The sequence below is a fragment of the Chiloscyllium punctatum genome, chromosome 18, assembly GCF_047496795.1.
Source record: "Chiloscyllium punctatum isolate Juve2018m chromosome 18, sChiPun1.3, whole genome shotgun sequence".
NCBI lineage: Eukaryota > Metazoa > Chordata > Chondrichthyes > Orectolobiformes > Hemiscylliidae > Chiloscyllium > Chiloscyllium punctatum.
Window position 1 is genome coordinate 51,852,804 of NC_092756.1, and position 22,730 is coordinate 51,875,533.

Here is a 22,730-nt window from a genome sequence, read left to right on the forward strand (position 1 = left end):
GAATGTTAGAGAATTGGCCTTGTTTGGGGGTACGTGCTATAACGGATATACAGTGAGTGTGAGGCAGTAGAGAGAATATCGTGACCCCTTTCCTGACAGAGCGGAGAAGGTTATTGATGCTTGTCCTGTATTTCTATACAGTTCCTAGACCACATTTACTGCACTGTGCTGGGTCGTGACCTCAGACCATGCATGGTGGGTCTGGTAGTGTGGCACCTCTGAGAAGAGAATGGTACCCTCTGTACTAGCCCATCCACGTATCCTGGTCAACAAATCATGGTGTAATTGCCTCTTATCTGTCATGCTTGGGGTAAACTGTCAAGGGCAGCTTGGGACTGAGTAAGCTCAAACGTGTGCCCATTGGTCTTTTAAAGGTGGCACCAGGGCCAGGGATCATGGTATAACCAGGGACATCCGGGCGATGGTTAGTACCTCCAGCCATGATGGGTTGGAGAATCGAGCTGCTATTGAATGAGAGGGACACCATGGTTTCGGGTGGGTAGATAATAAGGTGAGTTCGATAAGATAGCACCAGGAAACTAGCTCGACCTCGTGCAGTCAATCCCTCTGTCACACTCAATAAAAATGTCACTGAGCTAAATTGTTGTTACACTCACCCCAATGAGTCAGAGACTCTGCTGTTTTAAAAAGCTGCAGAACAAATACTCTTCCAAAAATACATCATCAGACCTCACACCAATATCCCATTAACCCATCGTTCCTGGGAATACTGGCTCACGATGCAGGATTATGTCGAAATATCTTCATCTCAGCATTCTGAAAACTGCGATCTTCCATGAAATTGTCTCTCAACCTTCCTTTCTCGTTTTCCCAAAATCCTTTTGTTTGTTGGAGTTTAAACTGATTCCCTCACCATCTGTCTCTGGCAGTTGTTTTCATACAAACAGCACCCCGTTGTCAGTGCACAATGGAGATATGGAGCTGTAAATGGATGGGAGCTTCACATCCTGTCACTTTCAGCATTGCTGCAAGTTTCCCCACACTGGGCATCGATCTAATACAGTGTTACTGATCAATGTACTGAGGTGGTGTCCACAGCTCTACATGCTGGGAGGGTAACTGATCAGGTTTACAGATCAATACACTGCTATTCACTGCACAGCTCCCCATACTGAACAGGTCCTTTGTTCACATTTCTACAGCAATATATTGGTGTGGGCTATATATCACCCCATGCTGGACAGAAAGTTTAGTTCTGGGATTCTGAATCAAGGCACCGGTGTGACCTGCACTGCTCCCGATGTTGGACAGATAGCTAGTGGACCGGTGAGACCTGCAAAGTGCTCCATCCTGGATAGATTGCTGGGTTACACAGAGCCTGGTCTGCACAGTGCTCCATCCTGGACAGATTGCTAGGTTGTACTGAGCTTGGTCTGCACAGTGCACTATGCTGAGCAGATATCTCATCTGGGCTTACACGTGTCTGGGCTGGTTCTCTGAGGTGGATTGTGTATGCAATATAATTCCTGATAGAGCTATCACTCCTCCACCTCGCTGCTTTCCGCTGTCAAAGCAAGTATTTCTGCAACATGTTGTCTATTAAATAATTCTCCAATTGAAACGTGAAAATCTTTCACCTTTTGCTATGGACCCGAGCAGACCACCCCTCACAACACATGACGAAGGTAGCCTCGACCCGAAAGTTTTCTTATTTTAAAGGTTAATGTGAGATGCTGTGTTTCAGATACAATTCGTTTGCTCAAAATGTTTGACTTTAAGCAAAACGCAATATATTCAAGTACAACACCAACAAGTGGAACTTGGAATAACTTAATTCTACTGGAAAACCTAAAAAGAATTATAGGTTATTTAACTACTATACAGTAACTGCTCAAAAATAGTGACATCCCATAAACATATACTAGTGAAAAAGCAAATTCAGGAAACAGATTGCCTCACATGCAATTCTCCAATCCAGGAGGAAAGAACATCAAAAGCCTATTCTGTGAGAAATCTCAGAGACAGTTTGTAACAAGCAGGAAATAGGTCCACCCTTCCAACCCTGCTGAGAGCCCAGCAATAACTGGTGAAAGGTAAAACTAAGAATCCTGGTTCCGTGAGAGTTTGACCATCGCTCCACAGGACCATGCCGCAACTGCAAGGACCACAAGGAATGGACTGTATATACACCGTCTATGCCACTGTAGGAGCCTCTCAAACATGCCTAATGTCACCTAATCCGTTAAATGATGGTAAGATAAATGTTAAAGTTAAATATAAGTCAATAAAACGAAAGGATGCAGCAGGTCTGGTGATCAGTCACAGACGGCCTTGGGACCCCAGCAATTTCTACCCTGCCAAAACATAGTAGGATAATTGAGCCTGGTGAATACAAAGTATCATCACTTTACCTCACCTCTAACTTTACAATTGGAGATGTGCTATTTGCCCAATAGTCAGCGATGTCAACATCCCAACCAGAGCAAGTATTGTGGTGACGTATGAGGGATATAGTGAAAAGTGTTTACTAGAGCTGTTTGTGACAGTGATTGATGTCACTCTCCATGGATACTGACTGTATCATTGGATGGTTTCCCTCTTCTATTAGTAAGGGGCTTCATTCAAACTGTTATGCCACGGTATCAGCGACAGCATCATCCTCAAGACGACTGGGACCAGCAGCTACAGGGAGAGGGAGAGGAAGGAAATCTTAGAACAATAGACTGGAATGTTCCAACAATGGCTCAGAATCTGAGAACATTCGACTGGAATGTTACAACTATAGACAGGAGTTTATTTGATGGTTTTTATTATCTTTCTTGGGATTGGCCATGGTTAGAGTTGTGGATAAGAGCCATATTGATGATTATTCAAGCAGGTTACTATCCCATCTCGCTATTATTGGTGTTCCTGGTAAGCCTATCTCTGTCAATTCGATAAACGATTATGAAAGTTATTGCTATTTTTGTTATTTATATTTAACAAATACATAATTTGCTATCTTCAGTTTCAGTCACAAACTCCACTTCATTTCCATCAATTTCAGATTCTTCACTCATAGACATCTAAGAAGGAACAAGACTGTTACGAACCTTGAGTCTTCCGTTTACCCTGAATTGTTTTATGTCTCTATATTCTCTCTGCCATCAAACCTGCCTACACCCACCTCGACAATATCCCCCATCTTCATCTCTGTCTCGATGCTGTTGCTGAATTAGCCAGCATCTGCTCCCTTGTAAACTTCTGATTTTATGGCTCCACTTCTTTTCTGACCACTATTCCAGTTACAAATATTTTGACCACAAATTTGTTATTGGCACACCACCTATTTCATAATAAGGACCTCATATCAGAGTAATAATGTCACTGGCCGTGTAATTCAAATGCACAAGTTATGACTTTAAATGCATTGTTTCAGATCCTTCCATAGCCGATGACAGAAGTTAAATTCGAATGGAAACAATTGGAATGAAGTCTCATTTTACAAACGACAACCATAACCCATTAGGATTTCTTTTATTATTTCACTGATAGTCTTTGGTAAAGAAACCAAGTGTGACAAAAAAAGATTGGCTCCATATTGTCTTGACAAATGGTCTCACAGTCAACGGCAATTGGTGACGGACAACGAATGCTGTCCTTACCAGTGATGCTGACATCCTGTGAAACAACAGCATTGAAGGTGAAATAAACCAAGTAACTGTGGATGATGGAGATCTGAAATAAAATTATCCAGCGTCTGAAAGTGTTGGAGAATCTCATCAAGTATGGCAACCGCTGCCAAGAGAAAAACAGATAAAGATTCGAACCTCGTGACCCGATATCATAACTAAAAGCAACTGGGAAGTAATATCATTTATATCAGGGATGGTCGGATGAGTGAGGGGGAGGTTAGTTTAGTGGATGTAGAAATGCCCAGCGAGAAAGAGAGAGAAAAATGAAAAGCAACTAGAGACTGCTGATAATGAACCAGAAGGAAAATAAAATGGGAGCTTATTCTCAAATTTCCCCTTTTCCCATATTCCTGGATATCATGTCAATTTAGATGTGTCTCTGTTTACATTGAGTGATACTCCATCTGTCTTTCTCCTCTGAGTGTAATGATCGACTCTGCAGGCAATGCTGGTGCTGCCCTTATAGTTGCTCAGATACAAAGAAACGGAATATTACATTGTCAAATGACTTTTTTGAAGAAGGGAACTGTAACTGTAGGAATGTGCAGAGATTTAATTGTTTTCTTTTCTGCTCAGAACAGAAACATTTTCAACACTGAATGGGTGCACCGTGAGTGTGGGGATTTGACTTCTCCTGTCATTACAGAATAAAGGGAGGTTCTGTGGACGCTTTGCTCGGGTTTGCGTTATCAGCTGCCACGTCTATTCAGAGAGACCCAATGGTATGATGACCCCACTCTGAACGAGATATGAGCACTGCATTTACATAGATTTCTGGGTTCATGTTAAACAAATGGGGTCGAAATACACAGAAGGGAAGCTCAGTACACAGGGAGGGACAGGAAACTGCAAAAACCTCCCAGGGATTTCCAGGAACATTTGTCTAAGCTGGGCCAATTCCAAGTGTAAAATGTGAAACCAGCTTCTGTCAAAAATGAGGTGGTCACTGAGCTGTTTCCCCTCATTCAATATAGTCTGTAAACTCACAGCAGGGACAGGACTGTGCTGACACTCACCTTGAAGTGAACTGGATTGATTCTGGAGCTTTCCACGAAAGAGTGGGTGACATATACATCAGCTTGAAGTGTATTGGATTGATTCTGGAACTTTCCAGGCACGAGTGAGTGACATATCTGGAGTACAGTCTTCCGATATAACACTAACTGATGGAAGCTATCTGCCTGCTGAGAGGAATATATTGGTTCTGTCTCCACGGAGGAACGGGTAGAAACTAATTAGGGAACAGGGGTCCTGGTGAAAATTAGGGGATGCACGAAATTAGAATTAATGAAGAGCATGATTTTGAAAATCTATTCAAATTGAAGCTTGGTATGTTGCTGGATCTGATGAGCTACATCCCAGAGGATTGACGAGGTGGCAACAGAGCAAGTGAAAGAATTCCTGATTATTCTTCAAAGCTGGTTAGATTCTGGAGGGATCCTGTAGACTGGAAAGTGGCTATTGTTCTCCTAAATATTTAAAACAGGACGGAGAGTGCAAACAGAAAACTAAATAGCTTGATGTCAGCTGTGAGAGAAATAAAAACATTGTAACCTTTTATGAGGAATGTGACAACTAGATACTTGGAAAATAACGATATATTTACATTCGGACTAGATTCAGGAAAGGGAAATGATCTTTGATTAACTTGCTGTATTTGTGGAGATTGTTCGTTGTGACATCGACAGTTGACAACTAGCGGGTGTGGAGTTTTTGAATTTTCAGAAAAATGTTTGATACGGTTGAATACTGGTGAGTGGGGAATGTTAGAGTCCATGGGTAGGTAGGAGTGGAACACACAGAATGGATCAAAAATTGGATAATTGGCAAAATGAATAGAGTAATATTTTTCTTCAGATGGAAGGCTTGTGGAGTATCAGAAAGATCAGTGCTTGGGGAATAGCTATTCAGAAGATATAACATGATTCGGATGGGAACAACAAATGTAATGAATCTCATTTAAGTTTATTAAATGTTGAGAGATTGAGAAGTTCTGTTATTGAAAATGACTTGGATGTCCTTGGTTATAAGTCACTAACAGAATCCTGATGGGACAGAAGTAATAATAATGGAAAATGATAGCTGGTCGTTCATGCAAAATACTTGAAGTACCAGAGTAAATATACCTTACTTAATGGAAATATTTTGTTGAAAGAGTATTTGGAGTATTGGGTACAGACTGAGTCTGCTTTATAAATAATTATCACCACGTCACCAAGACAGTGCAAAGGATTTTCACCATTTTGAACCCTGGCATGATGGTACTATCAGGAGAGAGTGCAGTAAGTATGTGTTTAACCTGTAGCACTGTGAGAGAATATGAAGGTGGAACGTGATGATTATGGATGGACACTCATTATATCCCAAACAGCCATTGATAAGGTGAGAAATTCCATACTTTCCATGGGATGCTAGATTCCTAATAGTTTAAGTGCCTGTACAGAGACTTTATTTCAATTAACAGAGAGGTACAGGCTCTGAATGAACTCTGAACACTGTAATACAGCTACTGTGTGACCCTCCACTCAACTTTCCATTTTTAACAATCCTGTCAACAGCCACAATACCTTCATTCTGAAACAGTTAGATATTCTCCAACAGCTTCTACTTTTCAGATAGGATGTAGGTCTGCTCTCTCAACGATGGAAGATGCCTTTTAAACTGGTTTAAAACGTCGTTTCAGTCCCACTGCCAGGAAACCATGCTAGCATAACACGAATATACTACTAGTAATAAAGCCACGAGGAATACCATGGAACAGACCATCTGTGCAGCCCCTGCTCCATTTGTTTGTTATGTTGGAGCATCTCTGACACCTTCCTTTTCCTGTGTTAGTGACGTGAGAAGCTGAATGACCTCTTCTTGTTCCTTTGTAACTGAATCCAGGTGTGAAATGGTCTCTTTCTGACCCCTGTAAGTGATGTGTGGGCATGAGCAGAAACCTTGTCTTCCTGTGTAACGGCAGGGGGGACTGAATAGGCTGTCCCTCTTCTGGTCCAGTGGTTTTGATGGGCTGAATACCTTTCCCATATTCCTGTGAAGCCAGATTGAGGTATTGAGTGAACTGCTCCGTTTACTGTGGAAATGTGCAGCGCTGTTTCATGAATGTTGCCGACAGTTTAACAGCACAGGCTTGAACGTTGTCTCAGTCTTGTTGCACATGGACACAAACTGCATCAGGAGGTCAGGGATGACAACGCTTTCTGAATATTGTGCAACATACAGTAAATATCCACACTTCTGATTGATGTGGACTCAATGGGATGAATGGCCTGCTTCTACACATCAGGGATTCCTTGCTGACAAACTCGGTTTGCCTGGGCTGAGGTAGCTACCCTGAGGATTTCCTGCAGAGATGTTCCACGGCTGAGAGGATAAACATGTTCCATTGTGTTGTGAATGACTCCAAACACTGGAGAGTTTGTAATCGATTCTGATGAAGTGCAATTTTACTCAGGCACCTTGATGTCAACTTCAATTAAATACTGCCTTTATATCAGGGCCAGTCGCTCTTTGGTAGGCCTTTGTATTCTATTGCTTATAATGATAGATCATAATGTAGGAAGAGGCAATGATTTCTTCAAACAGAGGGTAGTGAATACCAGGAATTCTCTCTTCCAGAGAGTCAGGGGAGTTATTGCAGTAAGTGGCATTCAGCTGTTCCAGTCTAGCAGGTTGGAGGGTCTGAATTGAGCATCATAACAGGAGCAGGGTTAGATCGTTAGACACTATGAACCTTCTCCATTAGGCACTAAGAATGTGGCTGATCAGGTTATGGTCTCAGCCCCACTTTCCTGTCTGTATCCCATTATCTGTGACTCACTTCACTGTCAAATATTTAATTAACTCAACTTTGGATAAATGTGAACAAAGAGGCACTGCATACCTCTGGAGAATAGACTGCCACTCAGATGGTCCTTTTAGAATTTTTCCTCATCTCCCTTACAGTGTCATGCAGCACGGAGACCTGTCCACATAATTCAGAGAGCCTACTCTGATCTAGTCCCATTTGCCAGCATTAGGCCCATATTCATCTAAATCCTTCCTATTAATATGCATATCCAGATGCCTATTAAATGTTGTAAATGCACCAGCCTCCATCAAGTTCTCTGAGAGATCATTCCATACACACACGACAGTCTCCATGAAAATATTGTCCCTATAATATCTTTCTCCTCTCATCTTTAGCTTTTGTCCGATATTTCTGAACTCCCCTATCCTGGAAAAAATCCTTGACTATTCAGATTATCGATTTTCTTCATGATTTTACAAACCTCTGAAATGTCACGTCTCAGCTTCCGCTGCTCCAGAGTAAACAAGCCCCAGTCTGTCCAGACTCTCCCTGTAGCTCATCACTCCATGTCCAGCAATATCCTTGTAAATCTTTTCTGCACCCTCTCAGGTTTAACAGCATCCTACCTGTAGCAGAGCAAACCGAATTAAAGACAGTATTCTAAATCTGGCCTCACCAACATCCTGCCCAGTTGCAACATGATCTCCCACCTCGCATACTCAATGAACTGATCAATAAAGGCAAGCATACCAAACCCCTTCTTCACCACCCTGTCGACCTGTGACTCCACTTTCAAGGATCTATGAGGATTTTTGTTCAACAGTACTCCCCACGACCTCACCACTAATTATGTATGCCCTGCCCTATTTTATCTTACCAGAATGCAACACTTCACATTTACCTAAATTTAACTTCATCTGTCACTCCTTGGTCCATTGGCCCATCTGATGGAGCTCCCATTGTACTCTGACGTAAACCTTGCTGGCCACTGCGTCTACAATTTTAATGTCATCTCTATACATAATAAAAAAGCGAGTATTCACATTCAAATCATTTATATAAATAATAAAAGCACTGGATTCAGCTCTGCTCCTCGTGACACATCACTGGTCATATGCCTCCAGTCTCAAAAGCAGTCCTCTACCACCCTCTGTCTCCTAGCTTCACACTAATTTTGTAGTCACTTGGCTATCTTATCTTGGATCAATTTATGACCTAACCTTACTAACTTGTCTGCCATGCAGAATCCTGCCTAATGCCTTGCTGAAGTCTATATGGATAGCGTCTACCACATTGCCATCACCAATCTTCTTTGTCACCTCTTCACAAAATGCAATCAACTTTGTTAGAAATGATTTCCCATGCACAAAGCCATGTTGACTATCCTTCATCAGGTGTTACATTTGCAAATAGATGTTAATCCTGACCCTCTCAATCCCCTCGAACAGCATGGCCACCAATGACGGCAGGCTCACTGATCGATAGTTCAGGATATTATTCCCCTTCCTCATCCCAAACTTCCGCTGCTCACTGCAAATGTTAATTTAACCGGGTTGGTGATATGACCAACAATATAGATCTCAGAGTGTGTGAGGGTTAGGAACAAGTCAGCGCAGGATTCTTTAATCTGCTAAAATTAACAAGCTTATGACCGAAACAAAGTTACTCAAACTACGATGGAAAAGATGAATGTCAAACGGTTTAAATATTGCAAATCTGTACGTCGATGTTTCCCTCTCTAAAAATACTGACACATGCACACAAACTGAAAAATATAATCTCTGCAGAACGTTATCTTGAAAGAACTGTGCCCAAATATTAATTGAACTCACGATGAAAGGAAACATGAGTGATTGTTCCAAATATCATTCAGTTTATATAGCTATTCTGCTCTTACAAAATACTGGCAATGAGATTACTTCCTGGATCAGGTGGATTTAGCTGACTTCCCTTTACTTCAGGTATTGGGGCGATTCCAGTGAATCCTCGGCAGGAATCCTCCATGAGTGGCAAAGATGACTGAGGAGGTTTGAGCTCACACACATTGCTGGGAAGAGGAACAGAGAGAGAGAGGGGGAGCAACAGGCTGCTCCTTCTCAGGAATGTTCCATATTCTCCCTCTCTGAGCTGAATCACACAATGACGTTATCCGACCCCAAACTGAACGAAATGAGGTATATTTGAACAGTGACTGAACTGTACGACTCTGTCACATTCCCTGTTCCACGTAGGTACATCACTGCTGCTGTTGAACACGTAAATATTTCTTTCGGAACAAATAGCGCCACTAGATTTGACGATGTGTTTATATGTTCCTGTATACTTTTATAATACAACGCGTAATATCTTCACAATAACTGCTTTTCAATGAATGCAACATATTCTTAAATGAGCTCCCCAGTTTATTCTCACATAAAAAGATAAAATATCCATGAGGTATTCACCAGCTCAAAATCTTATATGGTCAATAAGATCATTTCTCATTGTCAGGCCTAAACTTCGAATCGTTCATAACATAATGCCTTCATTGCAAGAACGAGTAAAGAGAAACATCTTTGAAACATTTCAAAAGCAATTTGTTTTTCAATTCAGTGGAAGTACAACCACACATCTCAACATCGGCCTGTACAGATGCAGTAAAACATCCTTAAGATCAGATACAATATTCTTTATCAAGACAAAAGTATTACTTCATTTATTTACCACATCACGTGCTGCATCTACAGACTATCGTGTTGTGATTTATCGACCAACACGCAAATCCCTTTGTACTACCGAGTTCTGCATTCTGCCTCCAGTTATATTACTTAGTGTTATTTCATGCTTCGTCCAAAACACAAACTTCCCATCACCCACATTGTACATTTATTTTTTGCTGAAGATTTGCTCACGACCCCCCCCCCCCCCCCCTGTCTCTATCCCATTGGAGACACTGTGTCTCCACTTGACATCTTATTAAATGACTGTCCTTGTGTGAAGGCAAACTGAGCGCCAATCTATTCAGCCCCATCTTCCAAATCATTATTCTGGATTGTAAACCGGTGATAAACTCACACTGATCCCGGATGAATTCCACTCGTGACAGCTTTCCAATCTAAAAATAAGTAATCATCACTATTCTGTATTTCCTGGTAGCTGACCAGGATTCCCTGTTCCTGTGCATGGCCTCCTGCTATGCTGTGTAGATGGTTGTCGATTTCTGATCTCAGTGATCCTCCTTCCAGCCATGTGTTTTCAGATAATCAGCTGGAGTTCGTACTGTAAATGTTCCTGATCACTGAGAGTTTAGAAGATGAACACAGAATATGGACGAACATTTGGGGGGAGCGCTATCCGTTCAAACATGTTGTCTTTCTGATGCAGCAATAGAATCATTCTAGAATATCTTTCATGTGCTCAATTTTGATCTTTCGACCCTGAGCAGGGGGAAGATTTCCTATAGACTGATTAACATGTGTCCCCTTAACAACACAACCAATAATCCTCATCATTAATTTCATTGTTGGTTGTTGCTGCTGTATTGAATAATTGCCGCAGTCACTACATCTTAAAATAAACCATTCTCTTTGAGAGGTGACCTTATAGATGTTAATTAAATCATGAGGGGCATTGATAGAGCAAATAGGCAAGGTCTGTTCCTTTAGGTAAGGGAATCCAGAACTACGGGGCATAGTTTTAAGGCGAGGGGCAAGATATATAAGGGATCTGAGGGGCAGCTTGTTCACATAGTGTATGCTGTGTGTGTGGAATGAGCTGCCACTGGAAGTGTTTGAGGCTGGTATAATTACAACATATAAAAGTCAACCAGATGGGTTTATGGAAAGGAATGATTCAGAGGGATATGGGCGACATAATGGCATATGAAGACATCTGGTTGGCACGGATGAGTTGGACCGAAGTGTCTGTTTCCCTGATGTATATCTCTATTGCATTGTGATTGAATCCTTCATTCTATTCCCGGGTATCACCTTAGATGGGCGGAATGGGGTTCCTCCTACCTCATTGCAGTGATACTGTCTGGCTGAATGGGGTCTTCCTCTCCCTCTGTAACAGCCTCAACGGGTGCAGTGAGAGAACAACATTGGATAGGAACTTCAGACACCTGGTCAGTTTATACAGATCATGGCTCGTCTGTTTGCGGCTGAAAACCTCTTTGCTGTCTATTCCCAATAAATACTGACTCCCCTGTCCATCAAAGGTCAGTCAAGGTGAGCCTTGAATATCATCAATGACCCCCCACTACGTTTCGTCATTTACATAAGAAGTATAGTTAGTAAGTTTGCAGATGACATCAAAATTGGAGATGTACTGGACAATGAAGAAGGTTACCCGAGATAACAATGAGATCTTGATCAGTTGGGCCAATGGTCTAAGAAGTGGCAGATGGAGTTTCAGTTAGATAAATGCGAGGTGCTGCATTTTTGGAAAGCAAATCTTGGCAGGACTTATACACTTAATGGGAAGGTCCTCGGGAGTGTTGCTGAACAAATAGACCTTGGAGTGCAGGTTCATAGCTCCTTGAAATTGGAGCAGCAGGTAGATAGGATAGTGAAGAAGGCGTTTGGTATGCTTTGCCTTATTGGTCAGAGTATTGAGTACAGGGTAAGGAGTTAATATTGCAGCTGTACAGGACAATGGTTAGGCCACTGTTGGAATATTGCGTGCAATCCTGTCTCATTCCTATCGAAAAGGATGTTTTGAAACTTGAAAGGGTTCAGAAAAGATTTACAAGGGTGTTGCCATGGTTGGAGGATTAGAGCTATAGGGAGAGGTTAAATACGCTGGGGCTGTTTTCCCTGGAGCATTGGAGGCTGAGGGGCGATGTTACGGAGTTTTATAACATCATGAGGGTAATGGATAGGATAAATAGACAATGTTTTTTCCCTAGGTGGAGGAGTCCAGTACAGGGAGGCATTGGTATCGGGTGAAGGAGAAAGATATAAAAGAGAACTAAACGGCAACTTTTTCCACGCAGAGGGTGGTACGTGCATGGAACAAGCTGCCAGAGGAAGTGATGGAGGCTTGTACAATTGCAACATTTAAAAGGCACCTGAATGCCTATATGAATAGTCGGGTGTTGCATGGATATAAGCCAAGTGCTGGCATGTGGGACCACACTGGTTTGGGATATCTGGTCGGCATAGGTGAAGTGGAACGAAGGATCTGTTTCCGTGCTGTACATCTCTACGACACTATGGCCCAGTCTTCACTGTTCCCTGGGGTTGAGAATACCACAGACAGCACTACCCTAAGGAGATAGGAACATCGTTATCTCAATGTTAAATGGTTGAACCTCTAAATTTAAAAGTGTCTGAACCTCACAGCAAGTCAACTTCTCGTTTTTTAAACGAAGGCACAGCCAATAGGAAATACATAGACCATTCAGTCCCTTTAACTTATCCCACATTCCCACTTCCTCTGTTCGGTAAAGTATTCATCAAATTCAGCCTCCACTGCTCTTTTGTGTCGACATTTCAGATCGCGTTAGCCACAGAGCAAATGACATTGTTGCAAAACTATAGTATTGGGTCCATCGAGTCTGATCTGCTGTCCCACCAAGGCTGACATCTGTCTCAAAACATTCTCCCACAAGTTCACTGTAAGCCTTGATCCCCTTATCAATCAGAATATATGTATATCTATCTTAAAGACAAAGCTGTGTCTGTGTCTCTGTATGTCTTTGTGTGTGTGTGTTTCAGGTTATTGGCAGGAGGCAGAGGGTGTGGAGGAGGCTTGTCTTTGGGACTGGAGGCCTGTGACCAGTGGAGTTCCACAGGGATTGGTGTAGGATCCACTTTGGTTGTCACTTATATCAATGATTTAGATGAGAATTCTAGAAGGCATGGTGATCAAGTTTACGGATGATACCAAGATTAGTAATACAATGGAAGGTGAAGAAGGTTTCATAAGATTATAAAGAGAGGTTAACAAATTGGATCGATGATTCATCGAGTTGTACAGCACAGAAACCAGATGTCCTAAATTAACTTATTTGAATTTTCCACCATTTGTTCCATATCCCCCTAAACATTTCCAATTCATGTCCCCATCCAAGTGCCTTTTAAATGTTGTAATTGTAACAGCCCTCCACCACTTCGTCTGGCAGCCCATTGCATACACGCACCACCCTCTGTGTGAAAATGGTCACTTTTAGGTCCCTTTTAAATCTTAATTCTACGTCCACGAGTTTTGGACTTCCCTGCACTGGGGTAAAGACCCTGACTATTCACCCTATCCATGGTCTTCATGATTTCTGTCTGTGTTCTCTGTCAACCTTGGGCCTAAGTTCTGAAATTCAATACAGACATCTCTTCCTTCTCCAACACATCACAATCCTAAAGTTGTTTTAATCAACTTGTTCAGCCACATAATGAAACACCTCTGTGGGATTTGAATCTAGACTTTTGAGCTCAGAGGTAGGGACACTACCACCACTTGGCAATAGTCCCTAAAGCTGCAACATTACTTCCCTCTGTGTTTATTCATCAGTCTGTTTTGAAATACTGTGACATACCTCTGTGACAGACAGGAGTTGAATCCAGACCTTCTGGTGCAGAGTGAGAGACACTACCACGCAAGTTCAGGTATTGGAATATAACGCAGAGCTCCGGCTCAGAGGCATGGGCGTTACCCACTGCACAAGACTTCAACCATTCCCAGATTTTGGGTCACATATTAACTGTCAGCTTTCAGCTCAGTGTGAATTCATTAAAATTTGTTTCACTTTTACTGAATTACACAGTTAAAAGAATTACATTGTTCAACAGATGAAAGATACTTACCACAAATGTAGGATGTTGAGTTTATGTGCTCTGCCTTCGAGACAAACTATGAAGATCATTAATTGTTTGCCTATGATTTCCATCTTAAGTGGCTATTATCTGATATCTACAATATGAGGGAAAGACATCCTGCAGACACAGTCTGCACTATAAAGGATCTGGTCAGATACTTATCACGAAACACCAGAGACAGAAAAACGCATACTTTTTGGATCAAAAGCACTAATCACTCTTTTCCGCCTTAACGTGTGACTGCCCTCTTCTTAAAACCACGAAATGACTTAAGGCAACGGACTACTCTCCAGCCTTTCTTCCCAAGTGCTATCACTCACTGGGCGGAGGAGTGGCAGATGGAGTTTAACTTCGATAAATACAAGGTATCACAATTTGATAAAACAAACAAGGAGAGGACATACACAATTAAATGTCGGACCATTGCTTTTGTTGTAGAACAGAGGAGTTTCTGCTATATTTTTTGATGTTTGCATCATGTGTAGGCATGGTGGTTATGACGGCATTTGGGTTGCTGGCCTTCATTGCTCACACTTTTGAGTACAGGAGTTGGAACATTATCTTCTGGTTGTGCTGGACATTTGTGAGGTCTCTCCTGGAGTACTGTGTGCAGTCAGGTCACCCAATCACATTGGGGATATTATTGAACTGGAGACGATTCAGAAAATATTTGCCAGGTTGATGCTGGGAATGTTGTGTTTAAGTAATAAGGACAGGCTGGATGGACTGGGACCTTCCCCACTGCAGCGGAGAAGGTTGAGACCTTCTAAACAATATGAAGATTTATAAAACAATGAGGGGTAGAGATAATGTTAAATGGCAGGTGTCTGTTCCTTCGGGTAGTGGATTTCAAGACTGAGAATAATTTTAAGATGACAGGAGCAAGTTTTACAGAAAGCATAGTGTCATACAGCTGTCCAGCCATGGATCAGACCCTTCTAACCAACTCGTCCCTACTGACCAGATGTCCTACATTAATGTAGTTCTATTTGCCAACATTTAGGTCATATACCCCTCAACAAATCCTATTCATGTGCCCATCCAGATGACTTTTAAATGTTGTAATTGTCCCTGTCTCCACAACTTCATCTGGCAGCTCGTTACATATAAAGCACCCTCTCTTTGAAAACTTTGCCCCTTACATCCTTATAAGCCTTTCCTGTCTGACTTTCAACCTATGTCCTCTAGCTTTGGAGATTGCGACCCTGGGGAAAAGACCTTGGCTATTGACACTATCCATTCCACTTATGATCTTATAAACCTCTAAGATCATCTCTCAACCGCTGATGCTACAGACAAAATTACCCCGGCATATTCAGCATCTCCATAAATCTAACAACATCCCACCCTGGCAATATCTTTGTAAATATTTTCTGAATTCTTTCAGGTTTCACAAATCCTTCCTTCAAGAGCGACACCGTAATTGCATTCAATAGTGGCCTAACCAATGTCCTGTACAGCCGCAATATGACCTTCTAACTCCTACATTCAATGCACTGACCAACAACGACAAGCATACGAAACGCCTTCTTCACTATCCTGTATACCTGCGACTGCACTTTCAAAGCACTATGAACCTGCTCTCCAAGGTCTCTTGGTTTAGCAACACTCCCCAGGGACTTAACATTAAATGTATAAGCCAAGCCTTGACTTTCCTTTCCAAAATGCAGACTTCACATTTATCTAAATTGAACTCCATCTGCCACTCCTCAGCCCATTCGTCTATTTGATCAAGATCCAGTTATACTCTGAGGTAATCAGTTTCTCTGTCCACTGCACCTTCAATTTTGATGTCAAATCTGAATTTATTAACGATACCTCCTGTTTCACTTTCAAAACACTAATGTAAATGATGAACAACAGTGGACCCAGCATCAGTCTTTGTGGCACACCACTGGTCACGGGCCTCCAGTCTGAAAAACAACCCTCCACCACCACTATCTGTGTTCTATCTTTGAGCTAGTTCTGTATCCAAATGGCTAGATCTCCTTGTGTTCCATGAGATCTCACCTTGCTAACCAGTCTCCCAAGGGGAACCTTACTGAATTCCAAATGGATCACGTCCACTGCTCTGCCCTCATCAATCCTAATTGTTACTTCTTCAAGAAAAAAATAATCAACTTCGTGAGACATGATCTCCCATGCACAAAGCCATGTTGACTTTCCATTATCAGTCCTTGCCTTTCCAAATACTTGGAAATCCTGTCGTTAGGATTCTCTCCAACAACTTGCCAACACCGATGTCAGGCTCACTGGTCTATTGTTCCCTGACTTTTCGTTGCCAGTTTGTATAATAATGGCAACACGTTGGTCATGTCACATCTTCCAGCATCTCATCTGTGGCTATTGATGATAAGAACATCTCATCGAGATTTCCAGCAATCACATCTCGAGCATCCCACAGTGTACTTGTGTTCAGGATCTGTGATGTGCATTTTTATGACACATCATTTTGTTCATTTATGGCAATAACGTCCTCAGAAGTGATAGATGTGGCTAAAGTTGCAACGTTTAAAAGACATTTTATGAAGTACAAGAACAAGAGGTTTACAAAACTATGGTCCAAGCGCAGGAATGTGGGACTAGTTTAGTTTAAGATTATCGTTAGCATTGAGTGCATGGGCCAATAGGTCTTTTTCAAACCCCCTGTATAACTCTATGGATCCCTGTGTGTTTGCATGTCCAAGTATGCATACACATATTTCTGTCGATTTGTGTGTGTCTATATGTGTATCTGTGTGTATCTACCTCTCTGTGTGTTCTGCATTAGTGTGTGTATGCATGTTTGCATCTTTAACTCTACATCTGTGTGCAATGGGAACTGGTTTGTTTTGAGGTGAATCATTCAAAGGGGTTCCATGCCTCCATTCCTCCCCCTCCCTCTCCCTCTGTCTCTCCCTCTTTTGCTGAAAGAGATAGAATGCCATGCTCTGCCGGTGTGTTTTAGGACTTTTCAATCCTTTCTTACATGTAAGATTACTTGTAATGGTCACAAAACATTGCATTTTACAGGATGTGTGTGTGTGTCAATGTGTGTGTGTCAATGTGTCTGTGCCTATATGTTTATATGTATGTGTGTGGAGCTGTGTGCATGTATGTGCGTCTGTGTGTGAGCATGTCTTTGTGTGTCATTGTTCTGTGTGTGTCCATGCCTGTGTGTCTGTGTACATCTGCGTGAGTGCAAGCGTGTGCATGTGTGTGCGGAATGTGGGTGTCTGTGTATGGGGAGATTGTGGGTATCTGTCTGTTTGTGTGTGTGTGAGTCTGTGTGTGCCTGTGTGTTGGTTTGTATGTGTGTATCTTCTGTGTGGTGTATGTCAGTGCGTATGTGCCTTTATCTGTGTGCCTGTGTGTGTATGTCTGTCTGTGTGTGCATCTGTGTGCCTGTATGTGTGTGTGCGTGTCTCTGTGTGAGGCTGTGTGTGTCTGTGTCTGTATGTATATGTGTGTTTGCATGTGTCTGCGTCCGTGTTAATGTGTGTGTCTGTTTGAGTGTGCATATCTGTTTGTGTGTGTGTGCGGTCGCATATATGTGCATATGTGTGGAGTGTGGGTGTCTGTGTTTGTTAGTGTATGTGACTGATTGCGTATGTCTATGTGTATGTATATGTGTGTGCCTGTGTGTGAGCGTATGTGTGCATGTGTGGGGAATGTGGGTGGCTGTGTGTGGGGGGAATGTGGATGTCTTCGTAGGTGGGAAGTGTGGCTGTTTGTGTGTTTGTGCATGTGTCAGTATATGTGTGTATGGGCCTCTGTCTGTCTGTATGTGCGTGTTTCTGTGTTGAAAGAGTGTGGTGCTAAAAAAAAAAGCACAACCGTTCAGGCAGCATCCAAGGAGCAGGATACTCGAAATATTGAGCATAACCCCTTCATTATGAATGAGGGTTATAGGCCAAGGGGACTGAGGGATAAGTGGGAGGAGAGGGGAAGGTAGCTGGGAAGGCAATTGTTAAATGAAGGTGGGGTGAAGTTGATAGGCCAGAGCTGAGGGTTGAGTGGATAGGTGGGAAGCAACATGGACAGGTAACACAGTTCAAGAAGGACGTGCCGAGTTGAACGGTTGGATCTGGGATAAGGTGGGGGGAGGGAAAATGAGGAAACTGGTGAAATATGTGGCTGTGTGCGTTGTGTCTGTGTGTGTGCGAATGGGAGTGTATGTGTGTGGGTTGGCGTGTGTCCGTCTCTGTGTGTCAATTTGCGTGTCTGTGTGTCTCTCTGCATCAGTGTGTGTGTGTGTGTGTGTGTGTGTGTGTGTGTGACTGTGTCTTTGAGGGTGTGGGATGGCTGTGAGCACGTGTGTCGTGTTTGTCTGCGTGCAGGTGTAGATGTGTCTGCGTGTGTATCTGTTTCTGTGAGTATGTGTGCACTTGTTTATGCTTCTGTGTCTGACTGCGTGTGTGTTTGCATCTGTATGTGTCTGTTCCTGTGAGTATGTTTGTGTGTATGTGTGTCTGTGTATGTGTCTGTGTGTGTGTGTGTGTGTCTGCGTTTGTGTGTGCCTGTTTGTCTGAGTGTGTGTGTGTTTCTGTGTCTGTGTGTCTGCGTTTGTGTGTGCCTGTTTCTGTGAATGTGTGTGTATGTGTATGTGTGTGTGTGTTGTGTATCTGTGTTTGTTTTTGTGTGTTGATGGTGCTGTGAGCTGCTTCCCTCCCTCTGTCCCTCCCAAACTGAATCCCTGATGATTTTCACCGTCCACGCCCTGTGGTGTGGGGAGGCCAGCTGGGACTGACAGCAGCATAAAGCTCAGCAGGTCTGCCAGCATCTGCGGACAGTAGTGAAAGGCCACGTCCTCAGAGCTCGTGTCAGGGGGATATTACATCACTTTGAGCACATAGGGACTGCCAGACTCGCTCCACGCTGATACACACAAATAGACACACACTAATACAGAGACATCGAGACACTCAGTAATGTACAGAAGCTAATACAGACATGGATTGTCTGTCCGTATTTCTCTTGACCCACCGTAACCTTGTCAATATTTCACGTACTCTGTCTGGTGTGTGTCAATATTTAAGACTGGCAGTGTCGGTGGTCAGGGAGCGTGTTCGTATTGCACTTGCTCACAATAGTGAGTGAGTCAGTATTTCTGTGTGACAGTGGCGTGTGACTGTAGGACAATTTCAATATTTGCAGATACCAAACCTGGAAGAGTTATAAAGTCTATAGAGGACAATGTGAACTCCAACTGGACAGTGGCACATTGGTGTAGTTTTCAGATTTATGGCAGATCAGGATCAATGCAGAGCAGTGTGAGGCAATGCACCTTGGTAGGAATAACTCTGAAAGTCAATATAAAACATTCTGTGCTGAAAATGTGTTGCTGGCAAAGCGCAGCAGGTCAGGCAGCATCCAAGGATCAGGAGAATCGACGTTACGGGCATAAGCCCTACATCAGGAAGAAGGGCTCAAGCCCGAAACGTCGATTCTCCTGCTGCTTGGATACTGCCTGACCTGCTGCGCTTTTCCAGCAATATATTTTCAACTCTGATCTCCAGCATCTGCAGTCCTCACTTTCTCCTCGAAGATAAAACATTCTGTACCATTTTAAAGGGCTATAGGAGCAGATTATATATGAAAATACCTTTATTCAATGCTCTCATTCTTGTAATCTTGCTCTCTAATGAATCAATCCTCCAGTTAATCACACTATCCATCTTTTCCTCCATATTTCCACAACATGTTCTCAGTTAATTAACTGTCTGTTTCTGTCTTTGCTGTGAATCTCTCTGTCCCTCTGTAGCTTTCCCAGGCATTGGTTTTTTGCTCTCTATTGTATCGAGTGCTGGCATAGTGAAGATCAGAAACATTGACACAGTGTATGTCAGGCTGATGTTCACTTCCCGGTGTGTTTCATTTGGTGCTCCATGGACGGGATGGGGTGTGTTGTGTGCGTCAGGCTGTTGTTCATTTCCCGGTGTGTCCCACGTACTGCTCCATGGATGGGGGTGGTCGTGGTGTGTCGTGCTGGTGTTCACTGCCTGGTGTGTCCCATGTGTTGCCCCATGCTGGAAAGGCGGAGTGTGTTTCAAGCCGTTGTTCACATCCTGGTGTGTCCCATGTGGTGTTCCATGTTCACGGATGGGGTTTTGTGTCGGGCTATTCACATCCTGGTGTGTCCCATGTGCTGCTCCATATTGGAAATGTGGGTGTGTGTCGGACTGTTATTCACTTCCCGGTGTATCCCATGTGGTGCTCCATGATGTAAAGGCGGGGTGTGTGTCAGGCTGTTGTTCACTTCCCCGTGTATTCCAAGTGGTGTTCCATGGAAGGGGTTGGGTGGGTGTGTCAGGTCTGTTGTTCACTTCCTGATGTGTCCCATTGCTGCTCCATGTTGGAAATGGAACTGTGTATCGGTCTGTTGTTCACTTCCCGGTGTGTCCCATGTGCTGCTCCATATTGGAAATGGAACTGTGTATCGGTTTGTTGTTCACGTCTCGGTGTGTCCCATTGCTGCTCCATGTTGGAAATGGGTCTGTGTATCGGTCTGTTGTTCACTTCCCGATATGTCCCATGTGGTGCTGCATGTTCACGGGTGGGGGTTTACGGGAATGGGGGTGTACATCAGTCAGTTATTCATTGCCTGATGTGTCCCACGTGTTGCTCCATGTTGGAAATGGGTGTGTGTGTCGGCCTGTTCACTGCATGGTGTATCCTTTGTAGTGCTCCATGTTGGATAGGGGTTTCAGCAGCTTTGACTCACATATTTGAAAGATGGTCTGTGCCTATTCACTAAACGTCTGACTTCTGTAACTGTCCCTCTGAGTCGATCGTGTTGCCAGTAACACGAGGAAGCCCCTTGAGTAATATTGTAAAGGACCAGGTATCTAACATCTCTGACAATGCTGTCACGTTAAAAAAGTTTTTTTTGCGCCTTTTCTTTCAAGAGAGATCTTAAATGTCGAACTGCTGACTACAAACGACTCAAGAATATAATTTAAGAGGTTCTTAAGTTTTGTTTTTAAATAGTTATAACAACGGCCAGCTATCACAGACCAGACTTTCCACTTTTTCTGAGCTGCAACAGTCACCAAATGCTTAGGGTCAGAGAAGGGACGGACAATTCAGTAAATGATCCTTTGTTGCTATACTCTCTGAAATCTGTCTTGATGCTGTTTCCTCCTGAATTGGAGAACTACATGCAAGACTGAAGGGCCTTGGATGTTTCTTTATGCCAAGGGATGAGGTTATGAGTTGTTAGTTCATTGTAACACTTCATTAGTAGACAGTATTTATCGATTATTCTGTTAAGGTTTCCGGTAGTTAAGTTATTCTAAACTCCTCTTCTTTTTATGAATTCTTATTAGAGAGATTAAATAAATTGCGTTTTGCTTGAAATGAGTGGTCTGACCAGCTGCATCACATATGGCACACTCATTTCACATCTACCTTTACTATAATACAAGGTTGGCGTCCAGGCGACAAATACTAAAGTATTTTAAGCCCATCTGGTCTGGTCCACAGCAAACTGGGCACACTTACCCTGTTCGAAACTGACAATTCCAAATTGGGTTCAGAATTATAATCCCTACAGTGTGGAAACAGGTCATTTGGCCCATCAAGTCCACACCAACCCTTCGAAGAGTAAGCCACCCAGACCCATTCCCCTCCCCATTACTCCATATTTGCCCATGACTATTGCAACTAACCTGCACATTCCTGAAAAGTATGGGCAATTTAGCATGGCCAATTCACCTAATTAGCACATCTTTGGGCTGCGGGAGGAAAACGGAGGACTGGGAGAATGTGCTCAGGGAGGTTGTCGGGCTCAAAGGCTGCATCTGGGTATTTAAGAGGGTCTTTTGCTCCAGGTGTTTAATTCGATTGGTTTGAACAGTGCTTTGTGTAGTAATTTTCTTTCTCTCTGGAAGAGTCGTCTGGGTATGGAAGAAGTGAAGTTCGAGATTTTACAAAAGGTGAGCAAGGTAAAACTGTTAGAATTGGCAGACAAACTGGAGTTAGGTTTGTGCTTGTCTGTGAGAAAAGGAGAGATAATTACAGCTATAGCTTGGCATTAAAATTTTGGTGGAGACATCATCAGAATCATTGGAAATGGCTGGAATTCATTTGCAAACGAGGCAGCTGGAACACAAAATAGAATTGAGACAGGTTGGAATATGATTAAAAGTAGAATTAAAAGAAAAGGAGAGGGAGAAGAAAGACAGAAAAAGAACGAAAAAATGCAGAAAGAGAGAGAGATTCAACTTTAAAAGTAAACAATTTGAGAGGAAAGTCGACTTAGCAGGGTAGAGATAAAGGGAGACGGTAGGTTGAATGAGGAGTATGTAGGGGTCATACATTTAAGCTGATTGGCGGAAAGTATAGTGTGGATTTCAGAGGCGGGTTCTTTACGTAGAGAATTGTAGGAACATGGAATGCGTTGCCAGTAGCAGTTGTGGAAGCGAGGTCATTGGGGATATTTAAGAGACTGCTGGACATGCATATGGTCACAGAAATTTGATGGTGTGTATATTAGTTTTACCTAACATGAGGATCAATGGTCGGCAC